This window comes from Phalacrocorax aristotelis, chromosome 9, assembly GCF_949628215.1.
Source record: "Phalacrocorax aristotelis chromosome 9, bGulAri2.1, whole genome shotgun sequence".
Lineage (NCBI taxonomy): Eukaryota > Metazoa > Chordata > Aves > Suliformes > Phalacrocoracidae > Phalacrocorax > Phalacrocorax aristotelis.
The window spans coordinates 20,946,642-20,970,225 of NC_134284.1; the positions used below are offsets into that span (position 1 = coordinate 20,946,642).

At 42.4% G+C, this 23,584-nt stretch overlaps 1 protein-coding gene across 9 annotated transcripts in view; it reads right to left on the bottom strand.

Moving 5' to 3' along the window:
* BTBD7 (BTB domain containing 7) overlaps positions 1-12,474 on the bottom strand; it is a 55,339-nt gene extending 42,865 nt beyond the window's left edge. For 2 of the 9 annotated variants that reach the window (XM_075103767.1, XM_075103759.1), the window contains exons 1-3: positions 12,329-12,469; positions 843-1,073; positions 49-209 (exon numbers count right to left, since the gene is read on the bottom strand). The gene's annotated coding sequence lies outside the window, so the exon portion shown is untranslated. Of the gene's footprint in view, positions 1-48; positions 229-842; positions 1,074-11,156; positions 11,240-12,328 lie in introns of those variants that run through there. The other 7 variants (XM_075103769.1, XM_075103764.1, XM_075103762.1 and 4 more) reach the window with 6 other exon arrangements.
* Positions 12,475-23,584: the final 11,110 nt, after the last annotated feature.

Sequence of the window (23,584 nt, forward strand, 5' to 3'; positions counted from 1 at the left end):
ACCTTTAAACAGCATATTTCATGAGCTTCCCGTTCAAGCACCCCTTACCTGTCAACAGTATTGTTGCTTTCTGTGGAGGAGGGCAGGTAGTCTTTCCTCTCTGCAGTTTTCAAAATTCATATTATTTTATTCTTTTTTCTTTGAGAGTGCCCCCCAAGCATCCCCGTTTCATCAAGAAATGGAATTCCTCCTCTTGCTTGAGCTGTGACCTAAGCATAACACAAGATGCTGTTTTCAATTAGCAAGTCTACAGGGAAATCTTGGCTCAAACCCCAACCATATGGAAGATCTGTCTCTGGATTTTAGCACTGCTGCCTTCTCACATCAAGTACCACCTCAGTGGGGTATACCCTACAGTCTCCTTGTACTGAAGACATTTTCCCTTTTCTCCAGGCTCAGTTATTTCACAGAAAGCCATTTACTCTGAAGGAGGATTTGGGAGCTTCCTGTACACAATAGTGCTTTTAAATTCACTGCACAGTTGCATTCACCACTCTTCCTCGCAGAACATGTTTCCTCTGAGAGTATATTAAAGTTACCAGTAAAGCAATCCAGACGCTATGCTCTGTACCTACACTAAGCAGCACACGTCCTCTCTTATGACTTGTTATTTTTAATTCAGCTTCAAAAAAAGCATCCTTTTGATCACACAGTTTTAGTTCCCTTATTAACTTCCACAGCCCTAAGAGGAACAGTAGTAGTCTCTCGTGATGACACTGCTTGGGGCTTCCCAACAATAGCTCCATCATTCCAGTGTTGAAGCAGACTAAAAATCTTGGACCTATGTACTGATTGGCCTTGCATATGGGTGAACTCTGTTCATAAATAAGTTTACTGATTACCGCTACCATCTTATTTTGGCTGCGATCAATTCCTCATTCTGCCAGCCAGCCATTCTATCAGTAACATCATCATCTTGTGGTATTTCTGTTGCTCGTTACCATTACCGATGAGAGTCCTTATTACTTCTGTGTTTCTGCATAATCCTCTTCCTTTCGACACAAGCTTCTGAGATGCTTTGTGACAGAACAATACACATCTCATCTACTTCCACTGAAAACCTCTGCCTGTGACTAAAAAAAGCTATTACCAATATTGCCATATATTCAAAACAATTTTCTCTACATCCCCCTCAATATACTACCATTTTCTTCTGTACACCATCCTCTCCACAGATCCTTTACTTGTCACACAACAGCACATTTCACCCATGCAGCCTTTTTGATACAAAAAACATTTGAAGTATCAGTTGCTAGCATCATCTTACACATTTAAGACTAATGGATTCATCTACTTACAACAGAAAAACTGGAAGGTGGAACACAGAAATGCATGGTAAAGACCTTAAAAGGTAATCCAGTGCAGTCCATTTCATAAGACATATCAGGAATTTTGTTAAAGAAACATTGATTTTCCTCATTCAAGAAAGCATTAAGTCACAGCCATAAAACCGACATTTCAGCTACAGCTTAAATAGTTTCTACAACAATAGTCACAAGCCATGACAAGTCTTGGATCCAAAGTACAGTTCCAGTCTGGATTCAAAATGCATTATTTGGTGTATGCAAAACCAAGTTGGTTCACCAACACTGTGGTTCCACATACGTTTCTTCAGCAGCAGTGCTCACCTCAGCCGCTACCACCATCTTCCCAAAGCTCCACCATCGTGCCAGCAACCAAATCAGGGTATTCTCTTCTGCAAGATTTTTTCTCTCCAGTGTAATTAGCTCCCTGAACCAGTTTACCAAATGACCCAAGGAATGTCACCACAGGCGGAAAGAACAGCAAGAAAAGGCTGCTTGGTCCCCACAGTCAAACAAAACACATGGTTTGACTAATAGTCAGCTGGCACAGCCTTCAAAAAATAAACATTACCAGTCCCATGCAATTACTCCTACAGCAGAGCCGCCCCCTTTCATTCTAGCAGACATTCACGAGGCCACATAAGCCCTGTCAGGGACCTGACTGGACCCTGTTTGTTTCCAGCTGATCCTCTTGTGTGGCTGCAACAGCCTCCGCCCTTGGGTACAGCATCACCTCTATTTTCATTCAGTCAGCTACCACTTTCAATGTGAACATCTTAATATAAGTCAGTAGCTGTAAGACCACTCTTGCAATATGCTATTTTTCCTACATAGCTCTTAAAAATTAAGAGTAAGAAATTACCTTCAAATTGTCAAAGCAAGTGCAGTCCTAGCAGAAACAGTCGATTTACACAGCAGTAACTACCACTAGGATTCACCATGGCATTGCTCAGTGTATACAGTCAGCTGAACTGCTGTTTCTTCTTTGGCCTGTACTTTTGCATTTTTGCAGTTTGTTCCTTCCCTCAACTAGGCCTTGGTTAAACAACCCTTCAGAGAGCAGCAATTACTACTGAAGAGGTCCATAGGGGTTGTTGCTTTTTTGAAGACTTGGAAGATTTTAAATTTGCAGTGACAGAATACATGCATCTAGGTATTAGTCATATGGGGGGAAAAAAATACAAAGCCAAGCCTATGTGCATTTTAATATACTCCCCTCAATCCAGCAAATTCCTCCATCGATGGGGAGAATCTAACAGTGTATGCAGGACTTCCTGCCTCACAGCTCTTCACAGGTTCATCAGGTGATCTGATGCTGCTGATGAAGTCAAACTAACAGGGAGCTGTGCCTTCCCCTCACTCTGCTGCTCCAGCCAGGGGGTCTTCCTACTTCCCCTCACACTACATACAGAGATCACAGAACAAGTCATTTCAGATGGCTGATCCATCACACCACTGCTGGAGAGGGTGACAGGTAACAGACAGGAAAAGGGGAATTTTTGCAGGTTGGTCTGACAGTCAGCTACAACTGGAACAGGAATCCACAACTATCGATATGAAGAGAGCAGACCATTGCTATTAAACTGCCTCACAACCACAGAACTACACCCTTGTAGTCATCCTTTTCGCTCTCTCTGAGCTTGGGCTCAGTCTCAACAAGGCACTCTAGCCTGGCCCCAGGCACACAAGCAGAGTCATCCTTTGCAGCTGCTGTTTCTGAGGCTCAGGTTTCGGTGCTGACACTACCTTTTCCCCTTGTATCCTAACCATTCAGTGTCACTCCCAGATCTACTCGGCTCACTGAAGCAGGCAGCAATACCAAAAAAATCAAACTGGAAAATTCATCGTGCACGGTATTTATACAAAAATTGACTCTTTCGAGATCTTGTAAACTGGTTATGGACTGCTGCCACCCTAAGCAAGTCTGGAATTCCTGGTCAAACCCACAGGCTGTTTTCCTTTTATTGAGATGCTTTTAACGCACAAAACCACAACTAACATGGTGATCTCACACTTGTTTGTATAAATCAATTACCTCTGTATATAGTAAGATTTTAACAGTTATTTAGAAGCTTGGACATTTAAGATTTCTCCTTTGACTGACCATATAGAACAGCCCAATTCAAAACTTTCCGCTCAAGTTAATGAATTTAAGAGCCACACTGACTTCAACAAGTAATGTTTATATCATAACATCTGATGTCAAGAAGTTTTTTCTGTGCCATACATTTCAAAGACTTCAGCTGTTTTGAAGATGGGTATTTTAGTACATGCACATGAGAGCATATACAGGAACAAAATACACTAGTATTGCAATGCATCCCCCCACAAACAAGCTTCAGATACTTCCACAAACTATCAGAACCCTCAAAAGTTACACCAGTAACTTTGGCTTCAGTAGTCACCCTCAGTAATACCTACATTTAGATTCCATGCAAGTGTAGCAAGAACTAAATGCTCCGAAACTTTGAGGTGTGTCCTCACCAAAAGTACAGAAATCCATTTCAAATGAAACAGAAAATATACTTTCTCACTGATAAAAGCAATCAGTTAAGCAAGGAAAGGCTTAGTCAGAAAACCAGTCTAGTAGTTAGTCTACAATTAAGTTGGAGTTCTGTTTACATTTTCCCTTTGGCAAGAAAAGGAAGTTATGTCTTCCAGATTTCCTGCGACAAGCTCTCTCCGCATTTCTAAAGCATTCATTTTTTTGTCCGGTAACATGAACACACAAGTTTCACAGAACAGCCAAAGGAGCATCACACATGTTGACATAACGTGTTGTCCCTAAAAATGGAGGCACTGACCATTTACTCATTTAATTAATTCAGCTATATCTACACATACCTCATGTACGCAGACTTAAGATTGCAGTTATGAGAGCTTGTGGGGTGGTTTAACTATTTGCTAAAGCAAATCTGCCCTTTGAGCCAACTGATGATAGGTCTTAACTCTTCTTCCACAAGATTTGAAGCTTTTCAGCAGCCCCACAACATCCAAAAACCCCATATTTTTCAAAGAAATAAAAAGTTTTCAAAGCAAAATCTGATGGATTGTACTAATTAGAGGAGATACTCCATTAAAACAACTCATTGCTCTTAATCCCATTTTAGACCAAATTTTGTTCATCTTCCTCTTATCCACAATTGCTCTTGCTACTACTACCATTTCACACCCAAAACAAGCTCAAAAGGCAGAAAGGGAAGCCTTTGCCAGGGTGTGCTACGCTTAAACCTCCTTTGATTCTACCATTACTTGAGGAGTTCATCAATATATGGAAAAAAGTCAACATTGCCACCAAAAAAGCAATCTCACTTCCCTCTCTACCCAGCTGATTGCTCCCACTCAACTTGCCATTCATAGTCAACGAACGTGAACAGCTTTTAGCTGGATCAGTTTTCAGATTAACAAAAATAAAAGATTCATTTTAACTAAAACCAAACAAGTTAATCTTGTATATGTGGGTGAAAAAAAGAAAATGCAAGCTCCATTTCCTTCCAAATTTAAAACAAGGATGAAACTCAAGATTCACAAGATGTTTAAACAAGCATTCATTCTCTTTACTATTGAAGATCACTAGCACTTGATACCATTCAGCCATGATGTAAGTAACACCCAGTCAAAAAATGTGACACTTTTCTAATTTAATTCTCCAGAATAAGAAGTTGGTAGCTAAGAAACAAAATAAAGGGAGAAGGGAGGAAGGAGAAAGGCAAGAATTTGCCTAAGATGGTGGTAGGTAAATATCTAAATTAGCACAAGTCTGTTAATCCAAACTGGAACATTTTGAGCCAATAATCAACTGAGGAACTAGGCAGTAACAAAATTACTTTAGACATTCTTAGCAGAGAAAATAAAACGTCTTGAAAAATCTTACAGTAAGACCAGACAAATTTTATTTGCCTTAAAACGGAGAAGACTGCATTGTATATACAGATATTCTGGAAAGTTTGTTTTAGGACTGTACTTCTGAGTAACATAATTTTCAGAAGCCTTGTAATTTAAGCCTGAAAATCAACTTCAAATAGTAAATGTCCAGGTTACAGCATTGAAGATCTTGGTTAAATGCAGTTAAAGACAAGCACCTTTGATTCAGTGCAGAAATACAAGCAAGAATGACTTTGCCAGGGGTTACCAACTCTTCAGGTTTGTGTGTAGAACTACAAAGTACTATTAGAGAAGGGATAATCTTACACTGTATGACAACCTTTCTATGCTAGGATATTTTAGTATTTCAGGTCCAAATGCACATTTCCAACAGGGTTTAATAAAGGACTAACCCCTACAGAGATTTTAGTGACCAAGTAAGAAACGGGATCCAAATCACGCATCTTTTTATAAAAAAAACCAAACCAATTATTCTCTTAATATTAGCTTTGGCTCTACAAAGTCAGCCAAGTTAGGATTTGAGAATCCGAAGCAGTAAACACATGTTCTTATCCAAAATTTAGATAAGCTAAATCCCTAAATCACTCATGAAAATAAACTGCAGAGGATATGGAGATACTTAGTATATTGGGAGGGTGGGGGGGACTCACAATGATACTGACCAACAACTGGTCATGTTGTTATATACATTTCTTTGTAGGAATCATGGTGCTTACATCCAGCTCACCAGTAACAACTGTGGGCTCTCAGGAGCTGAAAAGTACTGACATAGCTTAGATTCTTCCTCATTCAGTATCAAGGCCATCACTACACTGAATAATACAAAACTTCCCATCTTGAGTGTGCATTTTGTCAACTCAGCATTCTTCTACCATGCTAGTGTCTGAAGTACAATAAAAAACCCATTTCAAAAACTTCCTAAAGTACTTCATTGCAGACTGAGGTATCTTCAATGAAAATGTCAGTAAAAGCAATTTGATTGTATTTCAGTGAGCTGTAGTCACTGCTATAATGACTTTAAAGAAATCCATGAACCTATTAACATTATCTTCTCTGCCTGCATTCTAGAGATTTCATATGTATTTCATTTCACCTCTCGAGACATTTGAAATTGAGATACCCGTTACAGGATAAGTCAAGGTATAGGACATCAGCCTTTAATATATTTCCATACTTGATTAGTCTATGACTTTTTTTTTAATGGATGACACAAAACACTACCACGTACATGCTTACACTCCTCCTTTCTCCAAGATGAAATCTTCTGGTCATTCAGCTAAATATCACAAGCAGCTTCAGAGGTAGTTAACCTTTACATATTTTAAGAAACGGATGTCTGAGTATATGAGGTAAAACCTCTAAATGCCTTCATTTGTACAAAGTATGTCAGAACAACCTCATATTAAACACTACAGAATGTGCACGGATGAGCACTCTAATTAGCACAGCAGCAGAAAGTCCTCAAATAGGACTTGCATCTTCCTAGACAAAGTCAAAGATCACCAAATCCACAACAAACCCAGTTCCTCAGTTCCTACAGTCAAGGAACCACTTCCCTCCCCAACCCCCTTTACATCAAGCTATCATGGGAACAAAGCTAAAGCAGAAGATCAAAAAAGCTAAAAGAATAAGGCAGCACAAGTCCAGACAACACCGTCTCACTGTATTATGATTAGATTTGTTATTTTAGAAGGCTTTTTAGTCAGCTCTCAAGCAGCATTTCCAATATTGGGGTCAGGAGAAAGTATGAAAAGGAAATTTTGTCACTCTTACTAATTATTCTTAAAGCAAATAGAATAACCCACCCATTACAGAAGTGTTTTACCTACTTCATGGCAGTACAGACACCTGGGGTAGCAGACGATAAGCAAAGCAACATTCTAATTTCTCACTAACACAATGTGACCTACCTGGCCACCCAAAAAGTACTTTGATTTGCATATAAATAGGTATAATTTTACTAATGTTTGATGCTTTCACAAGACACTGGTATTCCTGCTTTCTGTATTCCAAACTTCATTCAAATCCCAGCACTGGGCTATAAGGAAGAACAGTCTTCTCCAACCCAAACTAAAATCTAAAACACATACGTAAGCATGCATAGACATATTTCACAGCTCTACTGATCACACAGAGCTTCTGCAAGTACCAGGTCACAAAATAACATGGCCAACTGAAAGACCAAGCAGCAGTCATTTATTACATTAGTGTTTTGATGAAGTCCTTTGAGTTTAGCCATCGTTACCAACAGTAGTAGTATAAAATGGTTTGACGATTATCCTGAAACAGAGTTTTAACAGATCTTGGGCAAGGCTTCCGAGTTAGAGAAGAATCTTGCATACCATTAACAAGCTTCATCTATCTCTAAAACGCTTCCCACTAGATAACACTTAAGATTTGAGGTGATGAAGAATGCCAGGAAAGAGATTAATCTTAAAAGCTGCATGCTAGCAGACTGAAATAATCCTATATCAAATAAAACAGAGTAGAAATAAAAAGGCTCTTTAAGAAGATGTAGTGCTGCTGATATTGCCATTCTCCAGCGAGATTCTTTGAGATTTAAAAAAATTAAATTATACCCTTTACAATTTGCTATAGTGGACTGGAAACAGTATATGATACGTAAGAAAAGCAAGGAGGGACAGAAAAAAAATCCAGTCTTTCTAATACAGGACGAACTGAACATACAATGAAGCTGGAGTGTCATACAGAGCATGCAGTATGACCAGTGAATTCAGACAAGGTTTGAGGGCAAAGATCAAACAGGGTTTACAAAATGGTCAGACATTTATACAGATAACAGCTACTGTTAGAACGTTGAGTTGGAAAAACAGGATCTCCAGAAGATACATCTGGAACTTAGAAGCTGATTTAGGAAGATGTTGCCCTCAAACGTTACATCCCCCCAATGTTTCTGAAAGTTTCTTCTTAATCAGTTTTGACTGCTGTTAGGTTTTCCCCCCCATGATTTATCACTCTGGTATAACACGGTAATTCCTAGTTTTCATTTAGAGAAATAGTTTAACCCACTGATGACAGAAAATCCCCAACAGGCTGAACACTTGTCTGCAAGCCCACTAGGTGTTAAAGTACACATTCAGTTGTGTTTGGTGTAACCTTGCAAAACACTTACAACCAAAGGACCAACCAGTTCAGTTTAAATCTGATTTAAGTATAAAGTTATGTATGTACTTCAACCTAACAAGCTTTAGGCAACACAGTCCCACTCCCAGATCCCCTTTACCTACCTGACCTTGCCTCTACACTGTGCCAGCAAACTTTTCATAGCCAATGTTGCCACTAAGCACCTAACCAAGAACTTCACGGGCATCCTTCTAAAGCAAGAAAGCCATCTGCCATAGTCCCAAGGACAGAGAAATGAGAGACTTCAGGTCCCCTTCAGTTTCAGGTGAACCTCTGACATCATCTGATCTCTTTGCTTGAACACTGGAAACTAAAACACCACAGACAGAGAATAAGATGATGGAAGCAAAATGCTAAAAATTTTTGAAACTCCAGACAGCAAGGTACGAAATATGTTGCATATGCCATCGCTGATATTCAACTCCTTATCTGTTTTCCCTCTTACCCATTTCTACTCTAACCAACACACAATTTTCAGTGTTTCTACATAAAACACACAAGGATTTCAGATCTACTAGCATCCACTCATTATACAGAAATCATCATTACAATTGGCATCCTTCTTGGGAGACATGCCAGGCAGACTAGAAAGGCACAAAATGCAAGACTAGCATCAAACTTTGCATCTGCAGTCCCTTCAGGCATACCGGCAAGCCAACATTTGAAAGAGCATTCTAAAAATCCACAATAGCTTCTGTCCAAAGATTTAAAGATACACTGACAAGCCTCATTCTTGAAAGAGCCTGGGTAATGAAACTGATCAATAACTACATGACTCACTGGAAGCTCATCTAACACTTCTATATGAACTAGGATTCCCAGTCTTCACTTCATGCACAGTAAAGTTTGTATATCAGTTTTCCAGACTTGTGTGAAAAAAATGGTACAAGCCATTGAACTGGTAACAGAAATCAACACTCATGTAATTATGTTCAGAAAAGACAAAAAGAAAGTGTAGAGTTAAGACTGAAACTAGCGGTTTTATAATAGGATTTGCCATAAGAGCAGTCAGATTCTCATTAGCATTACTAAGATGATGGTTATTTCTTCTTAAGAGTAATCTCACATTATCTCTAGATGTTTTGATGTGAACTATATGCAGCCCATGCGAGACGTCCATAGCTTGTTTTGGTGCATCTTACTTTTTGCCTCCGGAGGGCAGCCAGCCACAACTATCTTGGTCATCGCAGCACAACCAAGACATCATACATTCCCGTTTCTTGCATGTGGTCTGATATAACAAGACCAAACTAGCACCAGGGTGGCAGGAGGGGCAGGGCTAGCATCACACCTCCTCCTACGGCCATGTGCAGGACCACAAGATCCCACAACACCAATACAGCCTGCAAAGCAGGACAGAGGAAGACATTGTCCAAGCCTAGAATTCATTCCCTACAAGCCTCTAGTTAATTGTCATCAGTGACAGCTGTAAACCTGACCTTATGTATGCAGCAACTTGAAAGGCTGCTTTCAAAATGAAGACTCACTATTTCCTTAGTCTATTCATCAAGCTCTGACAGCCCCAATGAATTAAATTCAAACAGCTGGCTGCTAAGACAGGACATTCGACTATAATTTAAGAATGAGCAACATACCTTCACAACACAGTTTTGAGCTTCTCAGACAAGCTTGAAAACTAAGAAGGGAAATAAAAATTAATTTAAAAAAATCACTATGACAAGTCCATGCAAGTCTTCCAGGAGAGCTTATAAAAATTGTTCTACTCTCATGTATGACTCTTTGCAAATCAGTGCCAGCTATAAGCATTACACTACTACTGTATCTATGACTCAGCAAGGGAATCTGGACATATGAAGAAAATTCACTTACGTTAGTAAGAGGCAAGGATTTTTAAAAAGCCAGGAATTACAACAATGCACAGAAAGTGATCCAAGATGACTTGTGTCTGTGCTTCTTGTATGTTTAAACATACAAAATTAGATTAGAATGTCAAACCCATTTATATATTGGCTAAAGTTTGCAAGCAAGTAAAACAATGCTTAGTGCAGCTGAGATGAATTACAAAGGATTCAATAGCTTTTTTCGTCTCTAATGAACAGAAACAAACACTGGCTGTACATTCTACACAAAATACTGAAGTCTGTTTTGAGGATTACCTATATGTAGTCCAACCATGCAAGTCTAACTTTAAATCTGAATAAAAAAGAGCAATCAGCAGCTTTATGCTGTAACTTAAGACACAACCTTCATTCGCTACGACAGTCATCAGAGGTTTACATACAAGCATGAACATACAGTAATGCTTACACATTATTTGATGCATTGAAGCAGCAAGTTCTTAAATGGCTCAATTATGCTTTGGTCCATCAACTAAGACTAGTTAGAATTGAATTATGCCAAGATGGGAGAAAACATCACACGGCATACCTTTCCAATACATTATCTTCAACCAGATATTCTACAAAATAAGTACTCAGACCTCACCTTTTAAACACCACAGTCCACAGAGTCTGTACATTACTAAATAAAAGACACTTGTTCCACATCCTCAAAAATAGTTTCTGTAGAATTAATTTTGTTACGTTAACAGCAGACTCTTAGTCAACAGGAGGAGGATGGGAGAAAGGAGGAAGAAATATTTCCACTGTCTTCAGCAAAAAGTTCAAACAGAGAGGGATCTAAACTCATCAGATCTAAAAAGGAATTCCCCTCCCTACACCTCCCCATGTAAAGAAACATACTAACACAGAACTGGGAATAAAGTGGTCCAGGGTTTACATTTGAAACAATAAAGGCGAATCTTAGAAGACTAATCCTCTTCCCTAACATCTTTCAGGCAAAGAGACTAAAGCTTTAACTCACCAAGCTCCTCAGTGCCTCAGAAAACATTACGAGCACTAAAAATTTTGTATCCAAGTTTCTGCTTTTATTTTCTCCTTTTCTAAAGGAAAACAGAGCATGCAATATGTGGTAAAACCTGAGGAGACCACATCCCAGTGTTATATCTGACCAAAACTTTAGATTTATATATCACATTACACTGGTTTGGAGTAAAGCCTCAAGCGATGCTACATTCCCTAAGCTAAATTCTTACACAAATAAAGTCTCGTTGTGTCAACACATATTTTATTATCTTACTATCACATTTTATGCTAGCACTTGACACGTGTGTCATCTTTCACCCAAAAACCTCAAATCGGATGGCAGGGGAGAGCAAGTAGAAGCACGAACCAACAGCAAAGCACTCTCCCACCAGCAGCAGGAATATTCCAGAGGCACAAGCACACACATCATCTCCAGGAACACAGCGGTAACACCTGTACGGAGAGGACCAAGCCGGAACCCGGCATCCCAGGGCGGCAGGAACCTCAAGGCCAGAGGAGCTGCCAAGGGACGGGCCGAACGGCCGGGCGCACACGCCGGAGCCCCGCAGCCCACACCGAGCCAACGCGGTCGCTCTCGCACCGGCCGGCGGCCAGGGGAGCACCGCAGCAGCGGGGGGACAAGCCCCGCACCGGCTCCTGCCTGAGGAGACCCCAACCACCCCGCCGAGGGCTCCGCGGGGAGCCGCTGCCGCCCAGCGCCGGAGGGCCACGTCGCCCCGGGCGGGAGCGCTCCTCAGGACAGAGGGCCGTAAGGCAGGACCCGACGGTCAGAAGAGGCAGAGGCGAGGCCGCTGCCGGTGCTCCGGGCCCGGTACCCCTGCGGCCCGGGCCGGGCCCACCCTGCCCCGAGAGCAGCATAAGCAGACGGGCCGCTCCCGGCGGCGGGAGGCCTTGCGGGGCAGCGGGGACCCGCACCCCAGCCCCACCGCAGCGACGGAGCCGCGGACGGGGAGAGAGAAGGCGGGCCCGGGAGAAGCCTGCCCTCGGCCGGCGCGGGGCGCTGCCGGCCCGGCAGGGCACGCACCCGACCCCAGCTCAGGGAGCCCCGCCGCAGGGGCGGCGACGGTCTCGCCCCCTCCCCTCCCTTCTGCCGCCGCGACACGGAGCCCAGCCTCCCTCCCAGCCCACGCTCCCTGCGCGGCTCCTCACCTCCGGCAGCCGCTCACCGCCGCCATCCTCCCCGCTCAGCACCGCCTGCTCCCTCCCGGCCCCGCTCCGGCCGCCGCCATTTTGATCCAAAGCCCCAGACTCGGCCGGGCAGGGGGGAGCGGGCACAGCGCCTGCGCAGCGGCGCTGCGGTGCCCGGGCCACGTGGTGCGCGGGGGGGGAGAGGCGGGGTGGGGCGGGGCGGGGGCAGGCAGCGCCTGAGGGGGCGCCCGACATGGCGGGTGGGCGTGGGGACCCCGCGGCGGGCAGCAGGGGGGGCCGTCCTCCGTGGCTGCAGCCTTCCACAGATGTGGCGGGAGGGGAGGGGAGGGGAGGGGAGGGGGCGGCCAAGTTCGGTGGTACCCGTGCCAAAGGGGACGTCACGCCTCAGCGGCGCTTGGCATGGCGACTACAAGGCGTTACTCTGCGAGCCCTCGCCGTTCCCAGTCAGCCCGGGCGTCGGGGGCTTCACCCTCCAACCAGCAAAACGGAGGGTGGGCAGGACGGGGCTGGTAGGGTGCCGGGGATCTCTCCCAGCGTCGAGGGGCGCTGGCCCACAGGCCTGGTGTCGTGAGGGAGAGCAGAGGCCGGGCCCGGGAGAGCCTGCATGCCAGGCTTGCCCCTGCCACCAGTCCCCTTCCCACGCGGGTGTGTTTGCTTGCTTTGCACAACAGGTCTCATAAGTTTGTTATATGCAGGTAGAGAGGTGTTTACAATGTACACGGTGTGTCAGCACACGTGCTTTGTCCTTGAGATGTCTTTAATCTGCTTATATTAAGCACGTTTCCCTCCTTGCTTTGCCAAGCAGCTATGAGCTTGTTACAAACATGCCACAGCCAGATTCCAGTTTTATTGTTCATGCTAGGAATATATACTGTTCACCTGGAAATGAACTCCCACCACCTTCCCCATATCTGATAACCTCTCTCAGCATCCGAAATTAGTATTTCACACATCTGGGTAAAAGTTATGTGGCAGTAGTAAAAATACTTGTAGATTTTCCCACTGTTGCTGGTACCGTTTGTGCTACATTTTGTTCAAAGAAAGGTCCATGTAGATACAGTCAGGATCAGAACATACAAGCCACCACATCCATAAGACCACTGTTTTCTAAATCAGTGAAAGTGACCAAAAATACACATCAAAGTTTCATTAGAACAATAAAACCACTTAAGTAAATCAAACTACTCGTGTTCTCTAAAGGAACTCAGCACTATGTGTCTATATATGAGAAGGTCTGAGGAGAGTTTTATGCACAGGCCAAAAATCTGACGAATTCACATGGCAGAAAATATTTAGCAAGCTGAAAGCCACATCTGTGATCATTCTTGGTTGGTAAAGGTGAGCTGTGACTGATTATATCCCCTCCTGACTTTGCTGACAGTCCATTTCTAGAGGGAAGCCTTCCTCCCACTTAGCATTGCACTGTCCTCCAACCATCTGTAATTACCTTGCCTGAATGCAGCAGACCTCCCTAACTACCACTTGGCATAACATCCCACAATGCTGAGTAGCTTACCGAGCAGCTAGGAAAAAACAACCTGTGATATATTTGCCCATTGTTTTCTTACCAGTTTCAGCCTAAAAATGGAGGAGAGACACAGTTAGTTGGGCTCATGGACAGTATCTTGTACTCCTTGGGGGCTTAACCATCTTAGCTATTTATTTGGTCTCCAATATTGTAGTATCCAAGAGAACCACAACCTTTGACTTCCATATCCGCCCAGTATCAGAGTGAGATGAGGGAATTTTTATAATTGCGATTTAATAAAGTTCACACTGTCAGGGTTATGCTTGCTTCTGTTCAAGGGGGACTATGCTCTGTAAATATTATGTCTTTGCAAGCTGTTGTTGCTGTTGTCAGGAGACCTAATAAAACTGACTGGCAGACAGAGCTCAGCCTCTTTGAGCTACTGTTGCCTGCTAAAGCCTTTCTGTCTTCTATTTCTGTCTCTTTTCTTGTGCCTGCCCTAACCCACTTTCCATTCCCTGCTGTTAGGAACCACAATCATGGAATAACACATGCACAGTGTTCAGCTTAGTTCTGTTTTACCCTGCATTCGGTAGAAATGCAGTATATATGATCATATTGCCTGCCTGTGCATATATGGTTTTAGGTCTATGACCTCTGCGCTGAAAATACTTTAACTCATTGATCCATTTCTCATTTGGGTCCTTACAGATGCTGCAACTACAGAAAAGGCTTTGTTTGTCTTAGCCATCAAAGTCAAGCAACCAACAGACACAACCCTATAGGAAACTAAACTGTAGTAGTTTTAATGCACACGGAATTGTTAATATAAATATATCTGTTAGGAAAAATGGTTGCAGCTGAGGTGCCTAAAGCTCAACAGTGTGAAACAACCCCTGCCTCTGTAGTCATTCATGATTTATAATATTGTTACAATTTTAGCAGTGCCTTGCTGAGACCAGCATAGAAATAAGAACTAGCTGAAGTTAAATAAGTAAGATTCAGGTCACAGAGCTTTTAGACTGAGGTGAAAGAATATGTCAGCTTGGTTTTCAGGTGACAAGAATTGGTTATGAATTTGTTGCCTAAGTTCTGTAGGTAGGGGAAAAAATTCATTCTTCCCTCTAGCAAGCCTGGCTCATAATCTTACAGGGAGTGAAAATGAGAAGAAAGGAAGGAAAAGAAGTCTTGCAGGCTAAACATTTGCTTCATTAGTGTTGTTTTACATTTTAATACAATAAACCCAAGTGTAGTCAAAATGCATGGTTAGATTGAAGCACCAAGATCTAGCTCACCAATAATCAGCCTTTTAGTAGCTAAAATAAACCTTCTCTCTTATGACTCAGAGACAAACACTGTGTTGGGTAACAACTTGGGGAGACATCTGGCAGGTTGGAAGTGAGGAAGGCCACCGTGTGCTTTTGCTTCAGACTTTTTAAAGCGGAGAGGCCACCCCTTGACTGCAGTGCAGTGTAATTAGTTTTGAGGACTGTGTGGTCTCATGGGCTATACAGCTGGGAAGCACACCAAAAGTAAGCTGACCGGCTCCATCTGCCACATGGGATCTTGGTGCAGGAGATATTATAAAACACGGAATTACAAACTTTGCCACTGAGGAGTGGGAAATGGGAGCTAATTGCATTTACATGCAGGTGAATATGGTTTCTGAGATGAGAGGATAGGAGGTTCACACCGTCTGACAAACACCTCCAGAGTGTGTGCACTCACATCACTTCCCTGATCACCTAATTATAATCTTCACACTGTGCTCTCAGAAATATATTGATCTTCCACTTTTAATAGGATTGAGATATGTTTGGTTTGATAGATTTAAAATAATCTCCTCATGTCCTAATAAGCAAAATCTTACATGTGCCTTAAATATTGTGAAATGTCATCTCCTCTTTAGAACAAAGTGTGGAACAAGATACTGTCTAAGCCACTCAACAGCTCTCAGTACAAAACAGATCTCATACAGAACGAGGTAATGCTTTATTCATATTTTTGCAGGGGCTTCTGTGACATACTTGCTGATGATAATCACTGTACATACACATTGCATTTTATCTCCAAATTCAAGAGTGTTAGTAGGAAAAATTGATTACGTGCCACCACTTATTAAAAATAAAACCAACCTAAATGTCTATTGTAGTTCATTTACCCTTCATCTGCACTACGAAGCTCAAGCTTTGAAATGCCCTTTGGATACTTATCAGAGTTTATTGAAGAGAAGATACACTTGGAAAAAAACTGTTCACTTCCATTGATTCATTTTTTGTCCATGATTCATTTCTCTAGACTTTTGGATGTTTCATTTGCTTTGCGTTCCAAATGTGTACTGTTTATAATTATTAATTGATGTATTTGTCTTGCTGCATTATGTGGAGGCCCTAACCAAAACTGGGGTCCCGCTGTGCTGAGTGCTATGCCAAACTCAGATTACAGTACATGCTCTAGAGAATTTACAAATTAACTGGAAGGTGTGATAATGCAAGGTATGGAAAGCCTCCTGCAAACCAGTGGGAAAACTGGATGTCCGTAATTTTCGGTGAGAGTTGAGGTCACACCACATGTTGCAGAAGGTACATCTGGGTGCCTCCTACAGAAATAATGTCAGCTGCCTTGCTTAGAGAATGATTCTGTTTTGCTGTAAAGCAACACCTTTTTGTTCATGACCATCTGAATTGTGACTTTCTAGCATTACAGATCAAAACCTTGAAGTCTAATTTAGCCCAGCTTTTTTTTAAGTGTGTGCATTCAGTTAAATTTTATGGCACTTAGGGCAGTAAATCATGGCTAAAGAAAAGTTTAGAGTATGTTAAAGTATTATCTGTTTATTGGTAACTAATCCACAATAACCAAATCCTCAAGGGCTGAAAAAATAGATTGAAGACTGATGGTTATTATGCTAAACAGGCTTCATTTTTATCAGTGATAATGATGAGATTCTGCAAATATATAGATCTGGACCATTACTAGCTCTTTAATTTTCTTCTTTGTCTGTTGTCTTTCTTACTATCTGAGCTTTTCTCGCTACCTAAACCTACTTTAATGTTTTGTAGAAGAAGGGTATTCACCATACTCACACACAGAGTGCTCCTTATACACCATCCAACAGCCCCTCAAAGAATAGATTGGAGTTGATATGCAAGCCACAAGAATTGCATTTCTATAATCAGTGATGGCAAAGCAAGAGATGTGCTTCCTTGCATGAAATAGGTGGTGTGAAAGCACGGCAGTGACAGCCCTGATTTTGCTCGTTCCTTGAGTCACCCGACCTTCATGCAGAGACAAGGCAAGCCCTGTGTTCTGACAAGAGAGAAGAGGAAGGTGAGGGTAGAAGGTTTTCTTTGCTACTAGCAAAAGAGGAGGCTGGCCTGGGGCAGCTGTGGTGGGGACTGCCATGTAACAGCTCTGCCGGTCCTGTGATGAAGTAAATTCCCTATTAGCACGCGTCAGGGAAAGCTAAGGGGCACACAGCCCCTTACGGCAAATGGCACAAATGGCTAATTTGATGAGGTGAAATAGTTGCATCCACCAGGAACGAAGTGTAAACTATTACCTGGAAGGAGGTGTTAAACAGGCCCTGCCTAGGGCAGGTCACAGAAAATATATGTACATCAGGGGCCTTTGAAGAAGCGTGAGGAAAAGAAGTGACATTAGACTCTCATGTTAAGGTGGTGAGGCCTGGGGACAGAGGTCTGTTTGTGGGACAATTCGGCACCTCAAGAAATGAAGAAATGAAGGTGGTGATCTATGCCAGCAGGTTAAACCTTATGAAACTTAACTGCCTCTGAAGTCCATGGGCAGACAATGCTGGGCAGCCCATGGCCATTACATTTAGACAGATTTATATTGGGAGACACAATTAAGATCTCAAATTTAAGTACACAAAATTGTCTCACCTGTGTGACCTTTATGTAGCTATCTTGTGCCCGTGCACAGGGAAAATTCTCTCACTGTGATCACCAAGGCATATCCTAAAAGCAATTTTACCTCCTTGTAAATCAAATGTCATTTGAATTAACCTTTAGTTAGGTCCTTAAAAGGTTTTCGTTACGTGTACAGTTTGTTGTTACTGATGGTGTTGTGTCACTGATGCTTTTGGTGAGGGTATAATCACCCAGCCTGTGGCTGCATTCCTTGGTAAATGCTCTTTGTAGTTTGTCAGTGTAGAGGAAGATGCCAAAACCAAACCACTGCTGATGATGGCAATTGCTTGCTTTGGCTTTGTGGATACCTGCACTGCTGGTCTTTTCCTACCTCTTAGTACTTTATCAAATGATCCCTTTTTTATTCCACAGGGACCATTTCTGTGAGCAATGTGCACAGTGTAAGATGGTCACTGAATGAGCAGTTACTCAATATATTGATCTCTCCTCACAGTTCAGCATGGCACTATGCCTACTTTTCTGCACACTTCAACTTTTGTCTTAAATGTAGTTATTGACTTCCTAATGCCTGTTCTGTGGCATCTGAATGCTTCACAAACACTGATGAATTAAAAAAAACCAAACAGCTGTTATATCCACTCTGTAGATTACAATATGAGGCACAGAATTATTCAGGTGGAGAATCTGCTTGTTGTGGGGGCTCAGTTAAGGTACGCGGGCACTTACGGATACTTACCAGTATCGTAGCACTTGCTCTGATCAGTGTGTGTTTCCTGTTCAGTTCCGTTGCAGCTCTAAGTCTGCCCTTTTGCAAATTTGGCACCAAGATTTCAAGTCAAGCAGTCAGAATATGAACAGCAAACAGCTAACCAGAACTTATGAAAAGTTTAAGTGATCATCTGATTATTACATTTTAATTCTTTGGCAGAGGCAAGGTTAGATTCCCAGGAGAGCACTTATCTGTGAGACAGTCCTTTTTGCTCCTGGCATTGCTTGCCTCATGTCACCTGCACTTTCCAAGTTCTGCAACATGCTGAGCAAATGTCAATATATGGATAACATTTGTTTTTTTAATGTACATCCCTGATTTATACTCAGAACAGATCCATGCTATAAGTTATCTATCTGGTTAGACCCTGCTATGACCCAGTTGGATCTGCATGTTGTATAGTGCAGTTACTGATATTAAAAATAGTTATCCATTGGAACCTAATACAGCTTTTGAAGTGACATAGCATTGGCTGAATTCATACCACTGACTGGAATTTGTCTTTGTGCTTAATGTATGGATAAATTAACTAATTCATTAGGAAGTTCATGCTAGAAAGATGGTAGCAGATGATCAGTGGAAGAATACATGATACAATATACAAGAACTGATAACATGCATATAAAGCCTGTTCTTTGTATTCAAGTTGCTGAACTGGTAATCTTCCTGAGATGTTGCCTGATCAACTGTGGACGAATCTTGCAAATTTATTACTGCTACTTGCTTTACTGCTTTAGTAAAGAAGCCTGGATGATGAAGCTGTTGTCAAGCTGAATAGTGCCTGGACAAGGCTGAGTCTGGTTTCTGAAAGAGGTAGGGTTAGAAACAAATTGAAGCAATCAATCATTGTCAGTGAAAGAGCAATGCTAACACCACCTTCAGATGCTGACATTTTTTGTAGTGCCAAGTGAGAGCAGCAGACAAAGTAGCAGTGGTCAGAGGGAGAGGCAACATGGAAAGAAGCAGTCAACATGATGGAGATCTAACCTCCCTAAAGAGGGCCGACCATTGTAAAGGATTGCTCTCGATCAGCAAAATTTTCCTAGTGTCTAATCTAAATCTCCTGTACCGCAATTTTAGTTCACTACTTTTTATCCTGTCATCAGCAGACACAAGGAACAGATTATTCTCTTAGTCTGTGCAACTACTTGTATAGCACAAGTCTGGAAGACAGTCACCTTCTCCCCCACTTCTCTTTTTAAACTAAACAATTCCAATTTCTTCAGTGTTTCTCTGTGGATGTGTTTTGTAGTTCTTGATCATGCTCCTCACCTTTCTTTGTTGTCTTTGTGATTAGTTCACATCTTTCTTGAAGTGCAGGTCCCAGACTGGAAGCCAAATTGCAGCACAGGTTTTGCCAGTAGCGTGTGCTGTAGGGGACTCCTTCAAATACTTCACAGATGATGCTTTTGTGTGTATCTCCCAATACCAGCACATTTTTCTCCACAATGTAATGCTGGCCCAGGTCTAATTTGTCATTTAGTGCATCTCTGACATTGTCTTCTGCAAATGATTGAGTAAGCCAATTTTTTTATCTTGTGTTTTGTGCCAGTGATTATCCTGGGTGCAGAATAATCTGTCCTTTGCTATTGTCTAAATTTCTCCTCATTTATGCTGAATTGCCTGTGACTGAGACAAGCTGGCTTCTTGTTACACGCACCTCTTGTTCTTTCTTCACTTTGGCTTACCCTGCAACTGTGCCATTTACGTTTTTCTAAGGAAGCACCAATTTTCTAGAATCCTTTTCCCCTTGGGCATATTTTCCTTAGGATCTGTGAGTTTATTGAGTTTATGATCTTTATTTTACTGTTCTTCCTCACTCCCTTAATGAAAACAAGAAACTCTTATTTCATAGTGAAACACTTATTTCCTCTCTACATTCTCAACCAGTTCCTCCCTACTGCTTGCAATCAAATGGAAAGTGAGCTCCATTCTAGCTGTATTCTGAATAAACACATCACCAACACATTCCAAGAGTTTGGTGGACAATCTGTTCTGTATCTCTTTTTGCCCAGTATATGTGCAGATAGCAAAGTCTCAATTATTTTCAAATCTGGAGCTTTGGCTGATTTTTCTAGCTGCTCTCAAACAGCCTTGTCTGCATTATCTGCTCTGTTTAGTGTCCCTGTGACACCACACTTGCGCATTTCCTTCTTTATCATTATCCATATGTTAATATTATGGTAACGTGGATTATCCCACTCTCAGTTGTGCAAATTCAGTTGTAACTAGGTTATTGTATTTAAGATTCCTACCTTTTCTTGTTCCTGTATTTCTTGCATTAATATACAGATATCTGAGATGTTCAGGGAATTGACTCACTGTCCTTCACATCCTCCTTTTGACCCTTATGAACATAAAGCAAAGATACCATCCCCCTTCTTTACAAGGTGGACTGAACATCTGCCCAGTAATTTGTAGAACAGTGGTTCAGTGTTCAGAGAACCCAAGTCTTTCTGCTGTTAGCATATATGCAGACAAATGCTGATTTCCAAGATGTGTCTCTCACTTCCTTGCCCTTAATTCACAACTGGAAGAAGAAGAAAGAGTACAGGCTGAATCCCCTGCTGCCTCACTCTCACTCTTCGCACCTTGCAGTTGCTTCTGATCCCTTCAGGCCCCCTCCTAGCAGTATCCTTGGCACTCACACAGATGAAAAGCATGAGAAAATAATCAGTGAACTGGCAGGGCATCCTCGTCTCTTTCCATGAGTTTGAATGCACTTCTCTTGCAACAGCAGGGCAGAGTATTGTATGGGTCTGCCCAGTTCAGGAGAGGTTGATGCCACTTTTTGTTTCCTCCATGGAGGTTGTGTGTCTTAGGTCTTTTGGGAAATGTGGCTTTCCTTCCTTCACCCCCAGTGCTAAATCCTTGCTTGCTGCCTGGACCCTGTTTCTTTAACTTCAAAAGCAGATGACTTCTTGGAAGAGCAGCTTCTTCACCCTCAGCTTTTGTTGCTTCTGCAGACTATTCCCACTGGATAGATTTTCTTCTCTGCATGCTGACTTTAATAAAGAGTTTGAGAAGCAAAGTAAGTTAATTAGAAGCTCCTGTCCTGAGGTAATCTCAGACTATGCATGAAGACCCAAATCCTGGAATGAAGGAAGCTATGCAGCATTGACTGAGGACTTTTTGCCTTAGAAGGCCCCTGACTAGGAGCTGCATGAGAGACCAGAGTTGGCTGTACCACAGCTGGGATTGACCAATGTTTTGCTTCCTGACAGTAGTGGTGTTGATCATGCCAGAGAGATCTGCAATTCCACACCAAGCCACAAGGTGTTTCAGGGATAAGTGAAATGTTATTAACAGGTTTTGGTTAATAATTAACAGTTAATGAAAACCTATAACTGCTACTATGAGATCCAAGATGACGTTAAGAGCGTTAGCAATGTTTCCTCTTTGGGAGAGAAAAATGAGGAAAAGTGGATAGAAAATAACAAAAATATTGACACTCAGATTTTGATGAGTCTTTTAAATATGAAGGCAAAATCTGAGAAGGTCATGTATGAACTTTTATACACTGGAGTGGGGTCCTATTATTTTCATGGGATAACTGCTGGGGATGAGGGACTGTACCCCCAAGTCATCACAACCAAGGATTAGAATTTGCTGCACCAGTCCACCATGTATATAGAATGAGTAGTATGCATATATCCTATGCAAAGTATTGCTAACAGGAGTTACAGCAATTACCTGAATTAGATGGTTGCCCTGCAAGCCCATTTTAAACAGAAGTAGGTTTAAGATGTAGTTCTATGTTGACTGATGGTTCACGAGTCTTTCATGCAGAGTATAGATGCAGATCTTAACAGATAAATGAACCATGAATGCCATAAACTGAAATGGATAGAACATCAGAGTGGTTTAAATTAATAATTTGTTGAAAATCTGGTTTTGCTTATGTTTCAAGCTTTTGGCTCCACCTCCCCTTTTGCCTTTGAAGTTAACAATCATTGTACACCGATCTTTGTTTTCTCCCAAGCACTTTCATCGTTTGCCCCAGGCCATCCCATATACATGGGAGGAGATCTGTGCAAAAGGCTTTTTTAAAATCCCTCTTTAAAATTAACTTCTGCTATGAATCTTATGAGCAATGGTATGCTGCTACTGCTTGCTGTGCTGTGGGAGCATTGATCTGCTTGAGGGGAGGAAGGCTCTACAGAGGGATCTGGACAGGCTGGATCAATGGGCCAAGGCTAACTGTATGAGGTTCAACAAGGCCACATGTCAGGCCCTGCACTTGGGTCACAACAACCCCATGCAATGCTACAGGCTTGGGGAAGAGTGGCTGGAGAGCTGCCTGGTGGAAAACAGCCTTGGGGTGTTGGTCGATGGCTGGCTAAATATGAGCCAGCAGTGTGCCCAGGTGGCCAAGAAGGCCAACGGCATCCTGGCTTGTGTCAGGAATAGTGTGGCCAGCAGGAGTAGGGAAGTGATCATGACCTTGTACTCAGCACTGGTGAGGCCGCACCTCGAGTACTGTGTTCAGTTTTGGGCCCCTCACTAGAAGAAAGACATTGAGGTGCTGGAGCGTGTCCAAAGAAGGGCAACAAAGCTGGTGAAGGGTCTAGAGCACAAGTCTTGTGAGGAGCGGCTGAGAGAACTGGGGTTGTTTAGTCTGGAGGAGGCTAAGGGGAGACCTTGCTCTCTACAACTACCTGAAAGGAGGTTGTAGTGAGATGGGGGTCAGTCTCTTCTCCCTAGTAACAAGTGATAGGGCAAGAGGAAATGGCCTCAAGTTGTGCCTGGGGACGTTTAGATTGGATATTAGCACAAAATTCTTCACAGAAAGAAGCATTGGAACAGGCTTCCCAGGGAAGTGGTTGAGTCACCATCCCTGGAGGTATTTAAAAGATGTGTGGGTGTGGTGCTTAGGGACATGGTTTAGTGGTGGACTTGGCAGTGCTAGGTTATCAGTTGGACTTAATGATCTTAGAGTTCTTTTCCAACATAAACGATTCCATATGGCATTTGTCTTGTTGCTCCTTGCTTTTCCCACCACATGTACATTTATTTTTGGCTCAAGTTCTGCCCTTTAAAAATAAAGGAGCCTCATGTGCCAGAAGGTGTTACCTTGGTAAGACCAACTTTGCTTCTGTAGACCTCTGCAGCTGCCTGGGGATGTG